Below are 21411 nucleotides of genomic sequence, written 5' to 3'. Positions count from 1 at the left end.
TAATGTATTATTAATTGGCAACACTGTCAATCTTTGTCGTGCAGCGTAATTATTGTAAGCCCCCCTTGTGCAATGTGAAATGACGTCGAGACTGCCGAGGACCGAGGCGAGTGACCGTGCAGTACTTTGACGGCCGAACCTGTGCCATTACACGACATGTAAGGCAATCACTAGCCTAAGGCTGTGTCTATAATAGTCTAGTGCTTGTCAAACTTTGCCGTCCGTATGATTAGCTTCGTTTTCTTCGTTACATATCTTAAATTCATTTTCTTTTTCGTAATTTCCATGTGCTATTCTCTTCCTGGCGCCTTGCATTAGAACATGGGTGGCCAACCTTTTCAGCAGCCGGGCCAGATTCTAAAAATGAGATTTCCTACCGGGCCGCACAACTGATTTATTTTATTATACAAAACAAAAAAGAAATATATATATATTAAGTAGGTATATATATTAATAAAATAAAACAAAAACGAGAATCAAACAAATTTATTAGATTTAGACATTTTTTAAATAATAAAAAATAAACAAAATAATATAAAAATAATAAATTTTAGTGGGAAGTTTGATTTTGTGTGTTAGAACTAAGTGCTATATCGATATCGAGTGAGTTCGTCGCAACATATTTCACAATATTCCATTTGTAAATTTCCCGGTAATAAATTCACGTCTACGGAGAAGTTGACACCTAGTGGGCCGACGTGGGTTGGCCACCCATGCATTAGAGTGAATTCTTTAAACTCAGTCAGAGCTCACTTTGAGCGTAGCAACCTCAGTCTTGGGTATTTTCTCCCAGGGCATTCCCAGGCAAAATTGAAATAGATGCTTCACATCGCCACTGTAGGGTCCCGTGATACGCTCGATTAAGACCGAGTGTTGTGCGGGGCGGGTTTTGGTTTGAAGGGATTAACTTCAATGTACAGAAATTAACACACACATTAAAATATAATAAAATTTCTTTGATTATGTACTTTATCGTTTCCGCGTTATTCAGAGATGGATAAAAAATTCACTGGCGTAACCAAGAAACACAAGAATAATAGAAAATGCGTTTTCTTCTTATTGTGGATATATTTTATTTTCAAATCTGCACTAATATGCGTAAAGTTTGTCACGTAAATACGACGCGTATTCAATATTCGTAATATTTGAGAACAGTGGCGCACTCAGAATTTAATATTGAGGGGGGGGGGGGGCTAGGAGGAGAAAGTAAATTAGTCCCATATGCTCTTTTTCTTCTTTATATAATTATTTTTACATATTTTTACAATACACGGCGGTATATTTGTACAGTTTCTCCTAGTTTTTATTAAATTGGAGGCATAACGGCGGTAACCGTTGAGCGTGTCATCAACGACTGGCGGTTTGGAAGTGACTGACAGCGACCATGCTGGACATGTGCGCCTAGTATGCTAAAACATTACTCAAATATTATCTGCTGTGCTACCCACTTGGTCTAGAGCAGTGCTCCGCAACCTTTTCTCACCCACGGCACACCAAAGGTCTTCCGAGAATTCCACGGCACACCACACGTAAAACAATTTATACACCAAAACATGGACCCCACATCCTCAAGAGGGACCCCAGGCCAAGATATTCGGCAGGCCCCCTACCTATCGCTAAGGTTAAAGACAGAGTGATACTCTAAAATAGCGTTTTTCAAATGGTGTTCAAGGAAAAATATTGGTATTGATTGTATGTTTAGCGATTTTTTGTATTTATTAATTGCACTTGAATTATGGTTAGGTTAGGGCTGTCGGGTTGAGAACAATTTTTATTATTTGTCGAGTATTGACATAATAATAAATTGTGTCTTACAATCGCATGTTTTAAAATATTAATACTAGCGTAGGAAAATAGTGTCGCAGGCGACTTTTTTTACTTTTCGAGCAAAATTATAATTTCTTATTATTATTTTATCTCACTTATCTGGTTGACCTGCCACGCCGGCCTCCCCTGAGCCTGGGCCCCCAGACAGCCCTGCCAGCTCCCCCTTGTAGAGGGCATGCACCATAATTACATTAGTTTATGTTTTTTTATTTGATAAATAATTAAATATACAAACAACATAACACATGACGAAGAACTAAATGTACAGATTGCCATGTATTTGTATTATCAATAATTAATTAATGTGAAAACTTAGCTTTTTTCAATGAAAGTAAAAGTTTTATATATTTTGACTTGATATTTGAAAGAATAACCCGAAGCCGTCGATCAAAACCGTTCAAGCAAGACTGCTTATTATTTTTAATTATAACTTGAGTTGAAAAACCTAGATATGTCGTATAAAATGGGAGCTGAACTGCGATAGCTTTGTCGGAAATCCGAGGATATTCTTTATTAACCGAAATCCTGAAAATAGCCAATGGAACATCGGCGAAGTTCAGTTTTAGGGTCCCGTCGTTTCTCAATTCAACCAATTCCTCTCGAATTTATAGGGAAAGCGCTTCTCTAGAATTTTCAGCATTATTTGCAAAAGGGTTTCGAATCCAGTCGTATTGATTGTATGAAAGTAATGATGAAATAAAATTTCTTTTGCAGCAAAGCTAAATGTTTTTGAAACGGATCCAAAATTAATTGTTTGTTTTCAACGGTGTTCTGGTAGGTCCTTTGGTACATTTTGTAGAGATCCTTGCCTTAAAATTATTTGTGTTTTTTTTGGGAGCAATGTACCGCGGCACACCTAGCATCGTCTCACGGCACACCGGTTGCGGAGCACTGGTCTAGAGAGCTACAATATATATGCCGAATTCCACTGAAAAAAAATGTTCTTTTGATTTACACCACCGCTGACTGATCTGTGTCGACCGACCACCACCGACTGAAGTGGGTGTAGTCGTTCTTTTCGCCGAATGTTTATCATCGATTTTTGGTTTTTTAATATTGAGGTTCCAAATTAATATTCATTGAAAATGGACAAAAAAGTATTAGTGCATTTAACTTATACACAAACCTACTCAACACAACACAGGCTAATTTCTCGTTTATCGGTCTTTTGTCTATTGCACTCGGTGTACCTACACCATGGCCCATACATCCTGAAACGGATCATCAGGCTAGGATATTTGACGGGCCCCCTACCTACCGCTAAGATTGAAGGTAGTGTGAAACACTACATTAACGTTTATCAAATTGTGTTATTGACTAGTTCAAATTAAGGGTACTTATACAGTGAATTATTGGCGATTTTTAATACATCTACTTTAATAATGGAGCTGTCAAGTATCGACACATAATAATCACAGAAAATATATTGCACAATTATATAATTTAAAATGTTCATGGCCATGAAGTATAATAGCGACTTTTTTAACTATTAAAGCTAATTTATTATGTGTGTTTATCTCACTTATCTGGTCAACCTGACACGCCGGGCCCCCTACAGCCCGGGCACTCAGGCTAGAGCCATGTTAGCCTCCCCAGCTATGACCTACACCACTCCGTAATTCGGGTGGACACCGAGATTTTTTTGACAGTTCCATTAAGGATTGGGTTTCTAAAAAAACCCGACATTAGTGTTTCGAAATTTTTGTGTTAGAAATTAAAATCTAAGAAATTTTTCTAAAAAGGATGCTGGAGAATTACAAATCATTTTTTTGTAGTGTTTTTATTTGTCTAAGCCATAGTTTATTGGCTTTCAATTTCAATGTTTAAAATCATTTTGATAATTTTCATGTTTGGGGTGCCAGGGCCCCTCGCCCCCCCCTGGGTGCGTCACTGTTTGAGAACATTCAGGGGAGGGGGATAATCGCAAACTGAAACTACCGAAAAGGCTTGCTCTAGTGCAGGGGTTCATAAAGTGTGTCCCGCGTACACATACGGCATCTCTCGTTGGCAAAATAAATTATTTTATAGAATATATTATAGTCAAGTGATTATATAAATGAGTCAATATGCAATTTAAAAAAAAATCCTATGAAGGCAGGCTTCAAATAATCGCCTAGTATGTAGTCTTCGCCACTGCCAAATACAGTAGTTAAACATGCTCATCAAATGGCTTCTTTATATGGAAGTAAGTAAGTACTTACCTATATTTGTGAAAAGATTATTTCCGACTGCCTTTCTACAAGGCATGCTTACTTTTTACTCTCTTGAATCTCGTAGGTCTCTTCTGCTCTTGTAGCACTTTTGCCTGTTATCGCGAGGGATGGTTTCCAATCCTGGTGTCCTAATGAATTTGAATTTACATGCGCCTGTCAATTACCTACGTGGTCGCAGCCATGATTTATTCCGGATCAGAACCGTTTCCTCGTGTCAAGCCTGTCAGGCACCATTTGCGAGGGGTGCAAGACTAGTCAATGCGCTCCCCAAACAAGTAGATATTTTCGGTAACGTGCTATGCATTTTGTATTAAAAAAAATATTTTGTTTGACTGAAAAAAATTGTACTTAGTATGTTTTTATTTATATTTTATTATTATTATTATTTTATATACAGTCGAACTTGGTTATTACGAAGAAGATGGGACCGACTGAATTTGCTCGTTATAAGCATTATTCGTTATATCAGATAATAGGTATTTTTAAATGAGCGGTCACATAACACAAAAAGTCGCAATTCAAACAAAAATACACAATTAGAATTTTTTCCCGAAACAAGCATGGCATACATAAACTACAAAAGAAGTTGTTTATTGCAATGAACGCTGGTAGGTACCTGCTTACTTCACAAACCTTGGATTTTTTTTTCAACCATATGCATGGATGCTTTTTCAATCTTGTCGGCGAAATCACCAATTAGGTAGGTACTTAGACACTTAACTAGTGTCATAAACGTAATCCGAACCCGGCGGCACGCTGTCCGTCGGATTTCATTGCTTATGGTCGAAATGTTTATCTATAGTCTAAGATCTACACATTAACAATTTTAAGAAAATTTTTGACGATGTTTTAGCTCGGTATATCCGATAAGGAGCTCGTTATAAAAGTGAATAAATGTACGGAGAAAATCATAAACTAAAAATGTCAACGAATGCTTCCTCGTTACTCTCGAGATCTCGCTATATCGGTGATCGTAATAACCGAGCTCAACTGTATTCTTTTCTTCTCTCTTGTGAGGGTAATATTTGTTATAATGTAATTCTGATGAATTTAGATATGTTATGTCCACAATGTTTTGTTTTCTTAAATAAATCTCTTGTAATGATGTATCTATAGTCTAAGCTTGTAATAGACTTGAGAGCCTCTGGTCCAAATTACCGGCTTGTGTATCGAATACTAGTGACCCGCAATCAGGTGCAATGCAACGCACTATAATAGTACCTCATGTGGTCTAACTCGAAGGGTGGTGGTCACGTCAACAGTGATGGAGGTGGAAACCTCGACATGATAGAGGCGCAGCCGGTCAACATTCGACAGTACAGTCTGGTCCTCCGCGGATTGCGAGTGCTAAAAACCAAGTCTTCGGCCTCAAGACATTCCTCACGTTCCATAACACATCCGCACGCGACTCGAGGTAAGGCGCTTTCACTTTCGACGTGAGTTGTTTGTAATTTTGTGACAGGCGAAAAACGCCAACAACATTGTGTATTTAGTGACGCAGTTTTAGTTCCGTTTGCCTTCAATGCATACATTGTATAACTTCCGTAAATTTAAATAATTTCACTGGATATATACAGATTTCCTTTTTATGTGATTATTTTTTTTGTTGTGTGTCGTGAATTACCACTGTTGGACAGTGTCGAAGGGTGGAGGAACGCTGTGGAGATTCCACTTAAATAGTGCACACTAAACTTTGTCAATCATACGTATTTGTTTTCATTGAAATAAGACTACAATAATTTACAGATGGTGGTGATACGTTTTTAAGTTTCAATTAAACCCTGCGAAAACCAAGCCATAATAGATAATAGTCAAAAATACTCGTATATCTATAAAATATCTAAAATTTTACAATTAAATCATACATAACTTTGGATATGTTATATATATAAATAAAAATTAACCAACAATTTGTGTAATATGTATTCTTAATCCAACAAAAACAAATAAGTATGAATGAAAAATTGTGCAAAATTTTGTCAGATTGCCAAAAACATACCAAAACTATTATGGTTTAGTTTAGGCAGGGTTTAATTGATTTTTAAAAACTTACCAACACCATATCTGTAAATTATAGTATTAGTTCAATAAAAACAAATACGTATGACTAACAAAGTTTAATGTGCACTATGTATGTCGGATCTTAACAGCCTATTTCCACCCTTCGCTACTGCTATTGGACAGTGTCGAAAGGTGGAGGAACGCTGCGGAGATTCCACTTAAATAGTGCACACTAAACTTTGTCAGTCATACTTATTCGTAAGTTAAAAAAAAATCAATTAAACCCTGCCTAAACCAAACAATATTAGTATATTAGTATACTTTGGGCGATTTGACAAAATTGTGCACACTATTTCATTCATACTTATTTGTTTTCGTTGGATTAAGAAGACATATTTTTGTTGGTTCATTTTGTTAAATTCATTAAAGCCCTGCCTAAAATAAATTAATTATAATAGATAAAAAATATTATTCTATCTACAAAATAACCAAAGTTGTGTATGATTTAATTGCATAATTTTAGATATTTTATAGAAAGACGAGTATTTTTGACTCTTATCTATTATGGCTTGGTTTTCGCACGGTTTAATTAAATTTAAAAAAACTAAACAACACCATCTGTAAATTGTAGTTTTATTTCAATAGAAACAAATAGGTATGACTGACAAAGTTTAGCGTGCATAATTTATGGTGGATTTTAACAGATTATTTCCACCCTTCGCTACTGCTATTGGACAGTATCGAAAGGTAGAGGAACGCTGTGAAGATTCCACATAAATAGTGCACACTAAACTTTGTCAGTCATACTGATTTGTTAGTTTTAAAAAAATAATTAAACCCTGCCTAAAGCAAACCATAATATATATTATTAGTTAAATAATATTCTTTATTCTTAGTTCAATGAAAACAAATACGGATGACTGAAGTGACAAAGTGCGATTTATTTTTTTCGGATGTCCATAGCCTACCTCTACTATTATGGTTTAGTCAAGGCAGGGTTTAATAGACTAACAAATACAATCTGCAATTTGTATTCTTAGTTCAATGAAAACAAATAAGTATGACTGAAAAAGTTTAGTGTGTACTATTTTTGTCGGATTTCCACAGCCTACTTCCACTCTTTGCCACTGCTATCGGATAACGGATAGTATTGTATTAATTATTTGTAATCATTGTTCAAATAAACTGACATGACTGATTGAATGTTTTAGGGACATACATATGCCAATATAACTGTCAACAACATTAAATATAAATTGTAGATTTAATACAAGCTTGTTCTCATTAATAATTGTTTAATCTCAATAGGATTTTTGGGTTGTAATCCGCGTTTAGTGACTTTAGTCGACTGATGACATTAAGATTTGTGTATAACTTAAAATTATATGACTGGTTTCAACTGTTTTGAGGTCCCCCTTTGAATCACATTGCGTCATCTGCATCGAAGAAAATCGCCCCTAATTGTCATAGCGTGTTTTTCCTAATTCTTTCCTCGACGTTTCGGCCCGTTGCAGAGGCCATTCTCTACAAATTAATTAAGGAGATAATGTAATGAAGTGTATGAATGCGAACGCCGCTCTAAGTGTGTCGAAAAGGGGAACGTTTGGCTGAGAGCAAACGTTACTAAGAGTAAAAGGGGGGTGATAGTGTACTGTGTATGTTGCGAAGACCAGGGATACCAAATATATCACATTTAGAGCTCGCAATACACACTCCTGGGATTTAGAGACTATTTTTTACACAATTTTCAACCAAATCCAGATTTGTGAACCAAAGATGTGTGGACTTTCCTATTTTTGTTGTGTTTCTCCTGGTTACATGTAAATTGTACGTAAAACATTTCACCATGGTACAGTTCGCCGTGAGCTTTCTATCGGAAAGAGATGACCGTATACTATACGGTCTCCAATTTTATTAGATTAATTAATATGAACATTAATTCAATTTTCATAGATGATTTCTGCAAAATTCTTGAATTCAAGAATTAAAACCTAACCTAACAAATAATCCAGTAAGCGTATCGGCTATTTTCAAAATTTGTTTGCTGCTGGCTTAATGTAAAGTGTAAACTGACAAGAACCGTGTTTTATTTAGACATGAATTTTATGTTAATACTATAACATAGGTACGCACGTCTTTAATTAATATACGGCCATTTATATGTGTCGCTAGATGTCAAAATCAGCCCATAATGGATGAATAAGAGAAAAATAGCTTTTTGTTTTCTCAAGTACACAGTCACAAGGGTGAAAGTTTATAATATTTCGAGTATAGAATATTTAAAATTAATAAGTTCCACATTCCGAAAACGCAGAAATGCTAGAAAGTAGAAGTTTTTCAGCAATTCACAAAAATTTCAAAAATACCTAAAAGTGGACTTGGCTGATTTTGAAATCTAGCGACACATATTTCCGATACAACATTTCACGGTGAAGTGTGATACGGGGAACTGCAAACGTACAAGTTTTCGGACACGGGGATTCCGGTAACCGAATTTCAAACACTATTCCTGAAAGTTTGTACTTATAAATTCTTGCAATGGCTGCAATATCCATAGAATATCCATAGGCATTATTGAAACTTACCGATTAATCTAATAGATATTTTGAATATGTCTACTATATACTTATTGGTAATTTTGCATGTCGTATGTCGCATGTCATAAATCCTTTATAAACAGTCGCGTGCAGTTAAATTATTATATTTTTGTTTTTTTGTCCACAGCACGTTCACAAATGTGTTCTAGATTTCAGTATTTAAACCTACTTATTAGTTAGTTACACATGTTTAAATTGCATTGAGGTTGATTTTTTGAATGTCATTGTTATACTTTTTAAATTACTTTGTGTAGTAGGTACCTACCTAAGTAATATGCTGTCCGTATGCTACACTAGCTTTCGTATTACTAGGTATGTAATTCACACATAATTCAAAATAATTTTACAATTAGAGTAGTTCACACTTATTAATTGAGCGTAGTTATACGCAAAGCAGCCAGTCCACACAAACCTCAAACAGAGATAGAAGCACTTTTATCTAAAATGTGTTTCTTTAAATCCACAAAGCCTCTGTATACTGTGTATACCTTTTGAATGATAGATATTATATATACATACATATATATATATATATATATGATTTTGTGTAACTTATAAAGAGATAAAAACATTAAATCTATGAACTTTTGGTGTTTTAGCAGTCCAGGCTGTTTTGTGCAAAACGGTTTTTTAGAATGTTTATTCTTGAATGCAGCCAACTCTTATTTTTGTAAGAAAAAGCGTTATTTTTGCATCTATTTTCTTTAAAAAAACCTTCTAAGTTATTCAAGTATTATGGGAATTTCAAAGTTCTGAAAATAATTCGAAAAACTTGTAAATTATACATTAATATTTAGCTGCCTGGCACTAATTTTTATATGAAAAAACTGTACTTATATTATAAATTATATATAATAAAATGAAAAAACATATTATAATGTAATTGAGAAAATAATGTTTATTAATTGAATGTAGAAAAACACACCTTACAGTCAGGATTTTAATAATTAGGTAAGTACATAATATTATTATGTGGCTGCTTTTTGCAGAACGAAAATGGCATAATTTTAGAACGCATTTATATGTCATTTTTGTAAGACAGTAGCTTGGTTGCTTTATGCAAATCGAAAATGTCATATTCTGCGATTTGTAAAATCATTAAAACGCATTTATATGAGATTTTTATATGACAGCAGCTTGGCTGATTTGTGCAGAATGAAAAACAAACGTGTGAGATTATGGAAATCAAATAACTCATTTTTTTCAAAATTGTAGCCTGGCTACTTTGTGTATAACTATGCTCAATTCTCGGTACATATATGGTAATTGTATGTTTAATGCGCCACGGAAGGCGCCGGCGAAAAAATCGAAACTCCATAATACACACAACGATTAGAGATAGGGTAACTCAAAGTTGTGTTATTATATCTTTCACAAAAATAAAGATTAAAAATATATCTGACGAAAACCTTATTCTTATTGTACCATCCATCAGGACGATCTTAGCTGTTGTCATCTGCAGTAGAGCTGCACACATCACGGAGGTTTTTAAGCCACGAAATGCAGTATTGTCCTCTGCTACGCTTACCGTCGATTTTTCCTTGGATGACAAGTTGGAAAATCTGGTACTTTTGTCCTCTCATTATGGGGCCGAGGTACTGTATTTTTCTGATTTTGAAACTCCGCAGAACTTCTCGGTCCATTCCCATTTGATTGATAACTTCAACATTTGTCACCCGGTCTGCGTCTTTACAGCCACACCTCGAAAGCTTCAACTCTACGTGACATCTCTTGGACCAATGTACCATACGCAGTCTCGGACCTAGGTTAAGGTCACGATTGCTATGGAGTCGTCTCATTTTGAGAAAGGCACTCCTTGCGATATTAATTCAATTTTTTATCTCCTGAGACTGATCCCATTTTCTAATGATCCATATTCCTAAATATTTATAATCGGTGATTAATGGGTGAATAATTTATGAATGAATTTTAGTTCATTGTGAAAATTTTATTTTAAAATATCAATGATATTGCAATCGTTGTGTCCAAATTAGTGGTCTCATGAATCGTTTGCGCCGATCGTAACTTGGACAAGTCACATTTTTGGAACTATGAACTACCATATGGACGCCATTTTGAAAACGCCATTTGAATGTTGCGAGTCTTGATTGGGTAGTTTTCGACAGTTTGTAGGTCTGTAGCTATGTTTTTTTACTGTCGACCAATAATTTTTCGTGAAGCATGACTCCCAAAAGAAGGAAGAATAACTGGAGCTATCTTCACAACATCTGAATACATATAATGTTATAATACCTATTAATCATGGCCCCCACATCCTGGCAGGTCCTCTATCTATCACTAATCATAAAGGCGATGTGACGTTCTAGAATATAGACTCTAGAGCACAGGTTCTCAAACTTATTTCGACCATCGCCCACTTTGAGATTAAAAAAAAAATCTAGTGCCCCCCCATATTTTTTAACTTACCCCATTTACATTGGTTACCATCTGTTGCGTATCTTAAAAACAGTTATTGCAAATATAATTTTTAAACATGCATTATTATATGGATATGATAGATAGGGTGTGACCCATATCCTATTTCTGAGATCAAAGAATGTTTCAGTGAGTGGAAATAAAACTCTTTTTCAATCATATTTAGAAGTATTTTTTATTAACATTAAGAGAAGGCTTTGAATTTAAAACTTATCTGATGTAAAGTATGAATCTGATAAGAGCATGAATGAGTATTTGTCTGCCGTCGCCCCTCTAGATTTCCTTAACGCCCCCTAATTATATTTGAGCCTTCTACTGCCCCCCTGAAAGCCTCCAGCGCCCACAAGGGGGCGTTATCGCCCACTTTGAGAAATACTGCTCTAGAGTATCATTTTTCTTTTATTTTGTTAACTGTCAATTCATGGTGGAACTGCATTGTATTGTTGTTTTTATTTAATAAAACGCATTTTTTTAAAGTTACTTATTCCACTTTTAATCAATATATTAGGACCGGTTTCGTCTGCCTCAGAGGACATTTTCAACTGAATACATTTTTTTAAAACAATATTTATCAAACAAAATCCAAAGCGACAGAAATAATATAACAATAGGTACATAAATAATTATCCGTCCAATAATACCTTCTATCATTAGAGTATCATTTTCCAAATGGTGATTGAGGTAAAATTAAGGGTATTTCCGTGTATTTTTAGCGATTTTTTTGTGTTTTTAATACATCAACTTGAATTATGGAGTTATTGACACACAATTTTAAATTGATACCGTAAAATAGCGCAGGCGACTTTTTTGCTATTAAAGGAAGTTTGTGATATGTGTTTATCTCTCTCATCTGCTCGTCTCGCCACGCCGGGACCCTAGGCTAGAGCCCTGTCAGCCCCCCCTTGTGGGGGCCATGCTGTTAATACAAACCTCCATTCTGTGGAGGCCCATAATAATTATGATCTTATATGAATCGGACATGGTCGGGGGGATATATGAAGAAGAAGAATGAATTCAATAAAATGTTATGACTTAAAAATGGCTGATGAAATATAAGGAACTAATAATGATGACGTAAATCTACGTAAACTATTTTAAGTTGCTTTGTAATGATTTCGTTGGACATTAATTTTCTCAATCAAACGATTTTTTGTAAAATATATACCGAGTTGTTTTGTTTCTGCTCAGCTGTCGCCGGCACGTTTAATAAATAATAATAAACGAAAAGTATTTAACAATAAAATAGAACGGGTTGTTTTTGCTAACAAATTACATTCACCGCGTCGTGTCTGTTTGAATGCTGTCATATTCACAAAACACGACAGCAGCTGGCGCTATTACCATCAGCTAGTACAATATTCAAATCTATTAAATAAAAACTCAATCTATCAATTATAATACAATATCGCTATCTGAGCTATTCTATTCACAAGGCAGCTATCGACGGTAGTTCATCATATCGTCGATGTTTTGTAAAAAGGGTGAATTAACCAAAATGCTATTATACATAGAGGAGGAGGATTTTTAACTTTTGACATTTATTTATTAATTACCTGTGGTTGGTTATAAATGAGTGTTTCACAAGCATAGTGAACCAAGTCCATTATGGTTATTTTTGAGTAAACTGGGTTCAAACATAATCGTTGAGTACTTCTTATTCTGTAAGGGTATAATTTCCCTTACATAATAAGTTGTATTCAAAATAACACTTCAGAATTGCTTGAATTAGAAATATTCCAATATTATGTTTGAACATAGCTTACTCAAAAATAATCAGAATGGACTTGGTTCAATATGCTTGTGAAACACTCAAATGTCTGACACGTTTATAATAAAGCTTAGAAAAAAGAATAGTGTCTTTATAATACATAGGCTTTATAATATAATATTTTAAAAGGCATAAATATTGTCACATTCGCTTTTTATTCGTAAAATTAAGTGGATATTCACCCATACGATTATTGTTTTTAAGTACTTTCCTGTGGAGATACAAATTCGACGTTTTTACACAACAAAGCTACTCTAGTCAAAAAGTGCTATGTGTTAACAGCCCCTCTCTTGGCTGTGTTAACTTTTAGAGCGAGATAGACAGTTTTATCTTTTCGTAACAATTAACCGCCTTAATACATAAACATGATAAAGTGATAAGTTTTTCAAATTAAATTAAGCCCTGTCTAACCAAACCATGATAGTTTTGGTATACTATGGGCCATCCAACAAAAATAATGCACACTTTTTCACACATACTTATTTGTTTTCGTTGAATTAAGAGTACAATGATGTTGTTCATTAGTTTTTTTTAATTCATTAACGGCTGCTTAACCAAACCATAATCGATACAAAATATTATTCTGTCTATAAAATATATAAAATTATGTATGATTTAATGGCATAATTTTAGATAATCGAATATTTATTGACTATTGTCTACTATGGCTTGTATTAGGCAAGGTTTAATTGAATTTTAAAAACTAATAAACACTCTCATTGAAGTTTTAGTTTAATATCTGACTTTAGTGTGTGTGCACTTTTTATGTTGGATTTTAACTGCCTACCTCCAATCTTCGCCACTCCCGAATAGCTATACTGAAAGGTCTGAAAGCAACAATGCGATAAGTCAAAAATTCTAGTTTCAAGACAATTTAACTTTAATGTTTGTGTCATACAAATGAAATAGTTAACTACATTTATGTTTATTTTGTTTTTTTTCTCCGGTTAATAATACATGATAATGGTAGGATTTCTTTTATACTATTATAAATAGTGGGGTGTTTCAGTCATGGCTCCCACAAGTAGGGGGCTGACAGGGCTCTGGCCTGGGGGCCCACACTTAGAGGGTCCCAGCGTGACGGGTCAACCATATAAGTGAAGCATCACAAAAATGCTCTAATAGTAAAAAAATATTTAACTGAAAAAGCTATTTTACATATATATTAATAACATTTTATGAAGGAGAAGAAGGCTCACGGCGAACTGTGCTACGGTGAAATGTAATACGTACATTTACACGTAACCGAAAGAATAAACTGACTATCACTAATATAATAATTGTATTTTGAACTCATCTATAGTGCCATCTCATCGCGATATCGAAATATTATCATTTACAATAAAATTACACAATAATTAAAAATGCAAGTTTTTTACAAAGTCGCGAGAAACATCGAACTTTTTGGTGCAAAGGTTATATTTATGTATTCTTAAATCACTACAATAGAGATGTTTATTAAATTTATTTATATTCAGAATGCCAATAACCCCGTCCCAGATATTCACTGAACCAGCGTTAATTTGTTATTTAAATTAAATTACTATTGTGGTCTTAAGATTCGTGTTATTTAAAACCCTTTGTTGCCTGATATATAAGATAAAATGAAAAATTTATTGAAAAATTACTGTTTTGTTTCAGTCAGTATGGCTTAAACTAGAGCTCACAAAAAAATCTTTTGGTACTGTTCGGTTAAAGCGGATACAGCGGAAAACGTATTTTGAAAATAGCCGATAAACTGGATTATTTGTTAGGTTAACCTAACCAAACCTAACCTAACCTAACCTAACCTAACCCAACCTAACCTAACCTAACCCAAACTAACAAATAATCCAGTTTTTTGGCTATTTTCAAAATGCGTTTTCCGCTGTATCCGCTTTAACCGAACAGTACCAATTTTTTTTTAATACTTACAACCGTTTATGTAAAAAATGGGTGGTACTTTCTAGTATCGACAGGCAATTTGGACCACTCTTTTTCCCTTTTTTTCTTTTATTTTGTTAACCTTCAATTCATGGTGGAACTGCATTGTATTGTTGTTTGATTTAATAAAACGCATTTTTTTTGTAGTACTTATTGCACTTTTAATCAATAAATTAGGACCGGTTTCGTCCGCCTCAGAGGGAGATTTTCAACTTTCAATTCAGTTGAAAATGTCCCTCTGAGGTGGACGAAACCGGTCCTAATTTATTGATTAAAAGTGGAATAAGTACTACAAAAAAAATTGCGTTTTATTAAATCAAACAACAACACTCTTTTTCCTGTAAGCATAATATTTTTAGATATAAGTTGAAGGCAAAATGATAATACATATTAGTTTATTCATAACCACTTGAACAACTACTGGATAAGGGCCTCCCCTAGCTCCCTCCACTCTTCTCGGTCTCTAGTTCCTTGCTGCCATGTACATGCACGTGATGGACGTGTTAGTAAAGAACTAGAGAACTTAGTATGAACCCATATATACATGGTATCATGTATGTATGTAGTATGATTTGTCTCGAGTACCTACATCGAGCGCACGCTCATCGACCTTGTGCCTTTGAAAACTCCGAGCCGTAGATCAGTATTACCAGCGCTCGAAACGGAAAAATTTACGAACCGGAGCGCTCGACAATTTTCTTAAGATGATTACATGTTACCAAATTGTATGTGTATTTAAATATAATTTTACCAATTTTACGAACCGGAATTGTGCTCCGGCGCGGTCCGGTCCATTTCGAGCACTGGGTATTGTTCGGATTCAAGTATTTTATATTAGAATTTTTGAATAACGGGAGAGGATACTATGATTTTGTAGACCAAAATAATGTCACATTTATCCAAATAACATCAAACAAAAATTGTATTTGTAAAACTAGATTTGAAAAAAAAAATAATAAGTAATGGTGGCAAAAATGCGTGACGGTACTAAAAAGTACCACCGATATTTTGGTTCGCTATTTGTATAAAACCATGCTAAATTTATAAATATTATATAACATACATTCCCAGATATATTTTCAATCGTCGAAAAACACCGCCAACTTCCTTTTTTTGCTAAACCAATCTTGCCAGTCTACAAAATAATATTAGTTTATGGTTGAAAAAAATGTTCTTTATTGTAAAGATTAGAAAAAAAAATCTGTGATACATAAGAATATTATATGCTTTTTAAGATGCCGGTTTTCGTACCGTCAGTCGACAAGGGGTTAACATTTTAATCTTGGATTATTGTGTACATTTACCGAACTCTGCAGTATAATAAATTGAACGCAGCTAATCTTTAGGTTATAAAATATTTATGAAATTATAAGAAATACTGTCAATTTTATTAAAGATGTTGAAACAACCTTCTGCTATAAAGATGTATCCTAAACGTATGTTTTTAAAGGAAAACGAACAGTCACATTGATTATAAATGTGTAGGTATAACAATATATTAGAGAGAAGATATTGCAACCAGTAAAGTTTCTATATATAAATTATAATATTGTAAAAGCCTTACAAGACAGCGAAAGAATTAGAGAATAAAAATTGAAAAATAATATTGAATAAATATAAATGGAAAGGTAACATTTTAATAATATAATATATTATATAAATTATTGTATATGTGTTAAATATTATTGAAATTTATACATAAATGAGTAACGTAAGAGAGAGACAGATAAATAGAATAATAAGGAATGAGAAAAGGCATACATTTGAAATTCGATAAGTGTCAATCATACAAAATTTTGGAGATAGCGCGTTTAAATGAAACAGGTAAATAATTATTAAATGGAGCAGCTGTAGAGAAATAATTATCATAATTTAAACAAGAGCGCCGAATAACATGGTGAAAATCTTGGATTCGCGTAAGTCTTGATGGACAAAGGAAACCCAGCCTTTGGAGTACGTTTGGAGTGCCAACAAACCCATTGATAATGTTGAAAAGAAAATACTGGTCTGATAACAACGTCGACTTTTCAAAGATGGTAGGTACCACGTAAGACACATTGTTCAAAATAGAATTTGTAAGATATAAAATTGACGTGATTTCGAAATCTATTTTGTACTCCTTCGATATTTCGATTTATACAGTTTATGGGCACTGGGACAACTGGACACCAGTACAAGTGGACGCCGCACTGTCGAATGAAATAACGTCCATTAATGAAATCAATAGACGTTCGTTACGATTTGATACAGAAAGTAGACGAAGAGTTTAATAAGTTTCTATCTACTACTTAGTAGTTTTAATTGACTTTGAATTCTAATGGATTGAAGTTTTTACTATTCCATTTGAGTAGTTTTTTGCGACCCAGGTTTCGCCTTTCGACATCTTCATATAGGGCACTCACCAAAAGGTAAACATAGTACCTGAAGACGCCGAAAGACGAAATCCGGGTCGCAAAAAAACGACTCAAAATACACCTCAATAAATCACATACGAAAATTCGCATGGATTATAAATTATTGTAACTTGTAACTATCATCAGTGAAGCAAACATTACGAAAGAAAATAGAGGAGATTTTATTATGACATTATATATCATATTATTTATGGTCTTTTCGGATGTTACGGTATTAAAACTTTTATTTAATTCTTTAGTTGGAAGCAGACTTGTGAGTGGGTCTATTGTTTGGGCACCGCATCAGTTGAAGTATGGCCTTATGGTGGAGAGGGTTCAGAAGAAATTATTGAGACTCCTTTACTTGAGGTTGTAATGGATACTACCCGTGGCTTTATCCAACTGACTTCTCTTAGGCATGCTTACATACTGCAGTCTGCAATTTAGAAGAAATCTTTATTTAGCTACGTATTTTTTTCGACTTATACGAGGTATAAATGAGAACTCTGCCATTCTGGGCAGTGTTGACCTGTGTGTCCCTGATAACTATCTTAGAAATAGAGGACATTAGTTGTTTATTCTCCCAAGGTGCAGAACCAACCTGCCACTGGTAATGCCAATTGGGAGGGCGATAACTATGTTCAACGAAATTGCTTCGGGTGTTGATATATTCCACCTACGTGAGGATGAGTATAGGTGGAAGTAGTGTTATAAATTCTTAAAATAGGCTCTGCTTAACTCATCCGGTGTACTTCCTTGTACCTATTTTTTGTATGTACACATTTCTACTGTTTAACTATCTCTTTACTGATCTATCTCTGTTTTTATGTAATACTGTTTTATATATCTTTGTTTCTAAATGTCATGTTGTGAACGTCTTAAACTTATAATTTGTAATGTCCACAATATGTTAAAAATAAATAAATTGATATTAGTCTTATTGGAAAGGCCACAGCCAGGAAAACTACACGGAAAATAATGTTACTTCATAATTGGTGTTTGCATCATCATACATATTGCTTAGTATTATGCAAATCAAAATATTATGTCTCATCTCCTAATTTTTAACGACAAACATCGTATTTTAGGTCAAGGAAAAATGACTCTATTGATACGTAAGTAATAAACAATATCCACTACTTAAAACTGGCAATAATTTAAATATGCAAATCCGTATGGTTATGTAGTTTTTTTTTCTGTGCTTTCCCGTGTAGGTTTTCATTAAATATCATTATTTTAGACTGGTACTGGGTAACATAGATTATAATATTATGTAAAGCCGGATACTCATTAGCGAGTCGTAACTGTAACCGATCCAGCGCATCTATTCTGTACACAAGACTACTATCGGCCGTTATCGGCGGTTAACGAAGATCATATTATTATGTTTGTATTGAAGTAAGTATTATAATTGTTACAATAAGTTAGCCGTCTAAACAGTCAAAACTGTCTATCTCGCTCCAAAATTTAGCACAGCCAAGAGAGGTGCTGTTAAAACATAGTACTTATTGTAACAATTACAAATAACTTATTGTAATTGTTGCAATAAGTCAGGGATGGCGAACCTATGGCATGTGTGCCACCAGTGGCACGCGAGATGATTTTGCATGGCACGCGAATGTTTCATTTTGAAGAGAAAAGAAATGACTATTTTATCCTATATTAAAAAAAAGTTTTTTTATAAAAAAAAATTACAAATAAATATATACTTAAGTACTTACTTTAAGAATAATCATTACGTTTAATGTAAATATACGATTGCATAGGTCGGTCCTTAGGATCGTGGAATTAAAAATAAAAATATTCAATCATAAAACCTTATGAAATTAATTATCGGCAGTCATTCAAATATAATTGTTATTTTGCCTCAAACATAATCTCTAAAAGTGGAAAACCGTTCAGTGATAGAGAATAGGTATAATAATATGAAAGAAGAGTGGTTTTAATGCTTCCACGATCTTTTTGACTAATTTGAAAACAAGTAGAATTCTTAAAAACATTTTTTTCGCCATAAAAAAACTGCTTGGCACGCCAGACAGTCGAAAATATTATTTGGAAAATTTTGGCACGCGTACGTAAAAAGGTTCGACATCCCTGCAATAAGTGCTAATACTTCGATACAAAAATGTGAAAAGCTACCCTCGATAGCTGCCAATAGCGGCCGATAGCAGTCTTGTGTATAAAGAATAGATGCGCATATTCTCTAACCAACTCGAGGTGCGAAATAATTATTTATTAGGCTCGCGAACTCATTATTTGGCTCGCTAATGAGTACCCGGCATAAGACGGAAACTCTACTCCCAATGCACTTCATTGAAAGTTGTTTCCTAACTTGTCAATCTGTCAAAAATAATAATGGTTTATCTGTCGACACCACGTAATATAAATAGTGATTATTAGGATTGATTTTTTATATTATTATTACTTGCTAAAACAATATTTTACAAGTCAACATTAAAACTAGTGGGTTTATACCGATACTTAGAAATACATACATTGAATTAAAATCTGACAGATGAGATTTAAACAACTTTTCGAAATCGTATATTAATTAATACAAACTTACTTCAAAAATTGCAGCCAAAATTACTATTAATTGTTATGATGCCATCTTCTATCTAATAAGGCAGTTGACGAAATTACAGTAGGTATCTCTTCCTACCTTGGACCAATTAACTAACACCGACCTGCCGAACCCGTCCCGTACCACACCCAGTCTTAATCGGGTGTATCCCAATGCATAACAGCAGTGACGTCCCGTGGGGGTAGGCAGATTGAGCGTCGCTTTGGGGCGGCAGTTATTCGAAGGGCGGCAAATCGAGGAGAATAATTTGGTGTATATATAGAAATAGCTACCTAAACTTAGTAATAATGAAAATATCTTTCCATTAAAAAAAAACAGCTCACTGGCTGGAAACAAAATGCATTAATTGTCATAAAATGTTTAACAGGACTGTATTTTTTTTGTCGAGTTCGCGATGGCTCGTTTATTTTCGTTGCCCTTCGACGTCGATGGTGACTAGAAACGACACGTGCATGGATGATAAAAAAATGGAGCGGCATTTTGGCGCTGCCCAGGGGCGGCATTTCTTCTAGGGACTGAGTGTGGACAGGTGTTGAGAGTTATGTCGAGGTTCTACTGTAATATATTTGTAGTTTTTTATGTCATACTATGAACGCAATTTTCGCTCATTAATAAATGAATATAATAAAATGTCAGACTTATAAACACCAAATTATTAGTTATATTGTTAACAATTTCATAACAATCTTTCTATTCCCATTGCGTAGAAATCATACATTTTCGCATCATTGTATTCGCTTGGCGAGCATCTATCTCTTGTATCTCTTAGTGAGAATTGTCTTGACCCTTTCCCCAAATTCATCAAAATAACGTATTATCTGTCATAACACAATGGGTTAAGCAATATTTGGGTGAAATTTTCGCTTTTCTTTATTATTTTATTATCTCATGGTTAATTTGCTTTCTATCATCTCAAATCTAAGTGATTAAAATATTAGATTATTTTATACACAGAGTTGAGCAAACTCATACTCAGTTTCTAAAACAGAAACTTGGAGAAGATACTGAGTGTGCGGTGGGGTGATATAACTTTAAAAGTAACGGGTAGATAGAAATGACACGTAGCTTGCAGCTCACATTACATTTAAGGTGAAGACGCGAAGCTGGCTCTGGCTCAGGATATATCAAGAGAGTACCACCCAGGACTACGTGTCCCCAGTGGCGGCTATACGACTTTATAGATGGCGGGGTATATCCATTAATTATTTAATATTCCTCCCTACTTTCTCATATTATCCATTATATACCAAGCTATTTAATATAGGTAATAATATGATTTATTATAGTGATGGGTAATTTTATATGTTAAATATTCTTTTTAGAATAAATAATATCATTATCTAAGTCGTTACTCAATCACACCTAGCATGCCGTGTTTAGTCACTTCGGGGCAATGACATTAATATGGACGAAGCATCTGGAAAATAAAATAACACTCACTTTGTGTCGGGTCTGCCGGATGGCGAAATTCATATTTTAATATCGGCATCCTACGCTCAAATGAACATTCTGCTTGCAAGCGGTCTGGCGACACCGCTGGGTCTGCCCATACAAAATTTCTGACTGTCAGGTTTCGACTCTGCCGTTATTGTTCTGTTACAAAATGCCAATGTGCCTAGTTAAAAATTGTAAAAAAAAATTTACCAAGCACTCCAAGAAAGATGGGATA

General features: G+C 34.2%; 1 protein-coding gene across 1 annotated transcript in view; it reads left to right on the top strand.

Annotated features, from left to right (window-relative positions):
• Window positions 1-5355: 5355 nt before the first annotated feature.
• Window positions 5356-21411, top strand: part of LOC147070706 (uncharacterized) — a 35559-nt gene continuing 19503 nt past the window's right edge. Inside the window, exon 1 of the mRNA XM_085948858.1 lies at window positions 5356-5454. The gene's annotated coding sequence lies outside the window, so the exon portion shown is untranslated. The remainder of the gene's footprint in view (window positions 5455-21411) is intronic.

This window comes from Rhyacophila brunnea, unplaced genomic scaffold (assembly GCF_057557595.1).
Source record: "Rhyacophila brunnea isolate RB1 unplaced genomic scaffold, BYU_Rbru_1.0 scaffold_21, whole genome shotgun sequence".
Lineage (NCBI taxonomy): Eukaryota > Metazoa > Arthropoda > Insecta > Trichoptera > Rhyacophilidae > Rhyacophila > Rhyacophila brunnea.
This window is presented reverse-complemented; position numbering and strand designations above follow the sequence as displayed.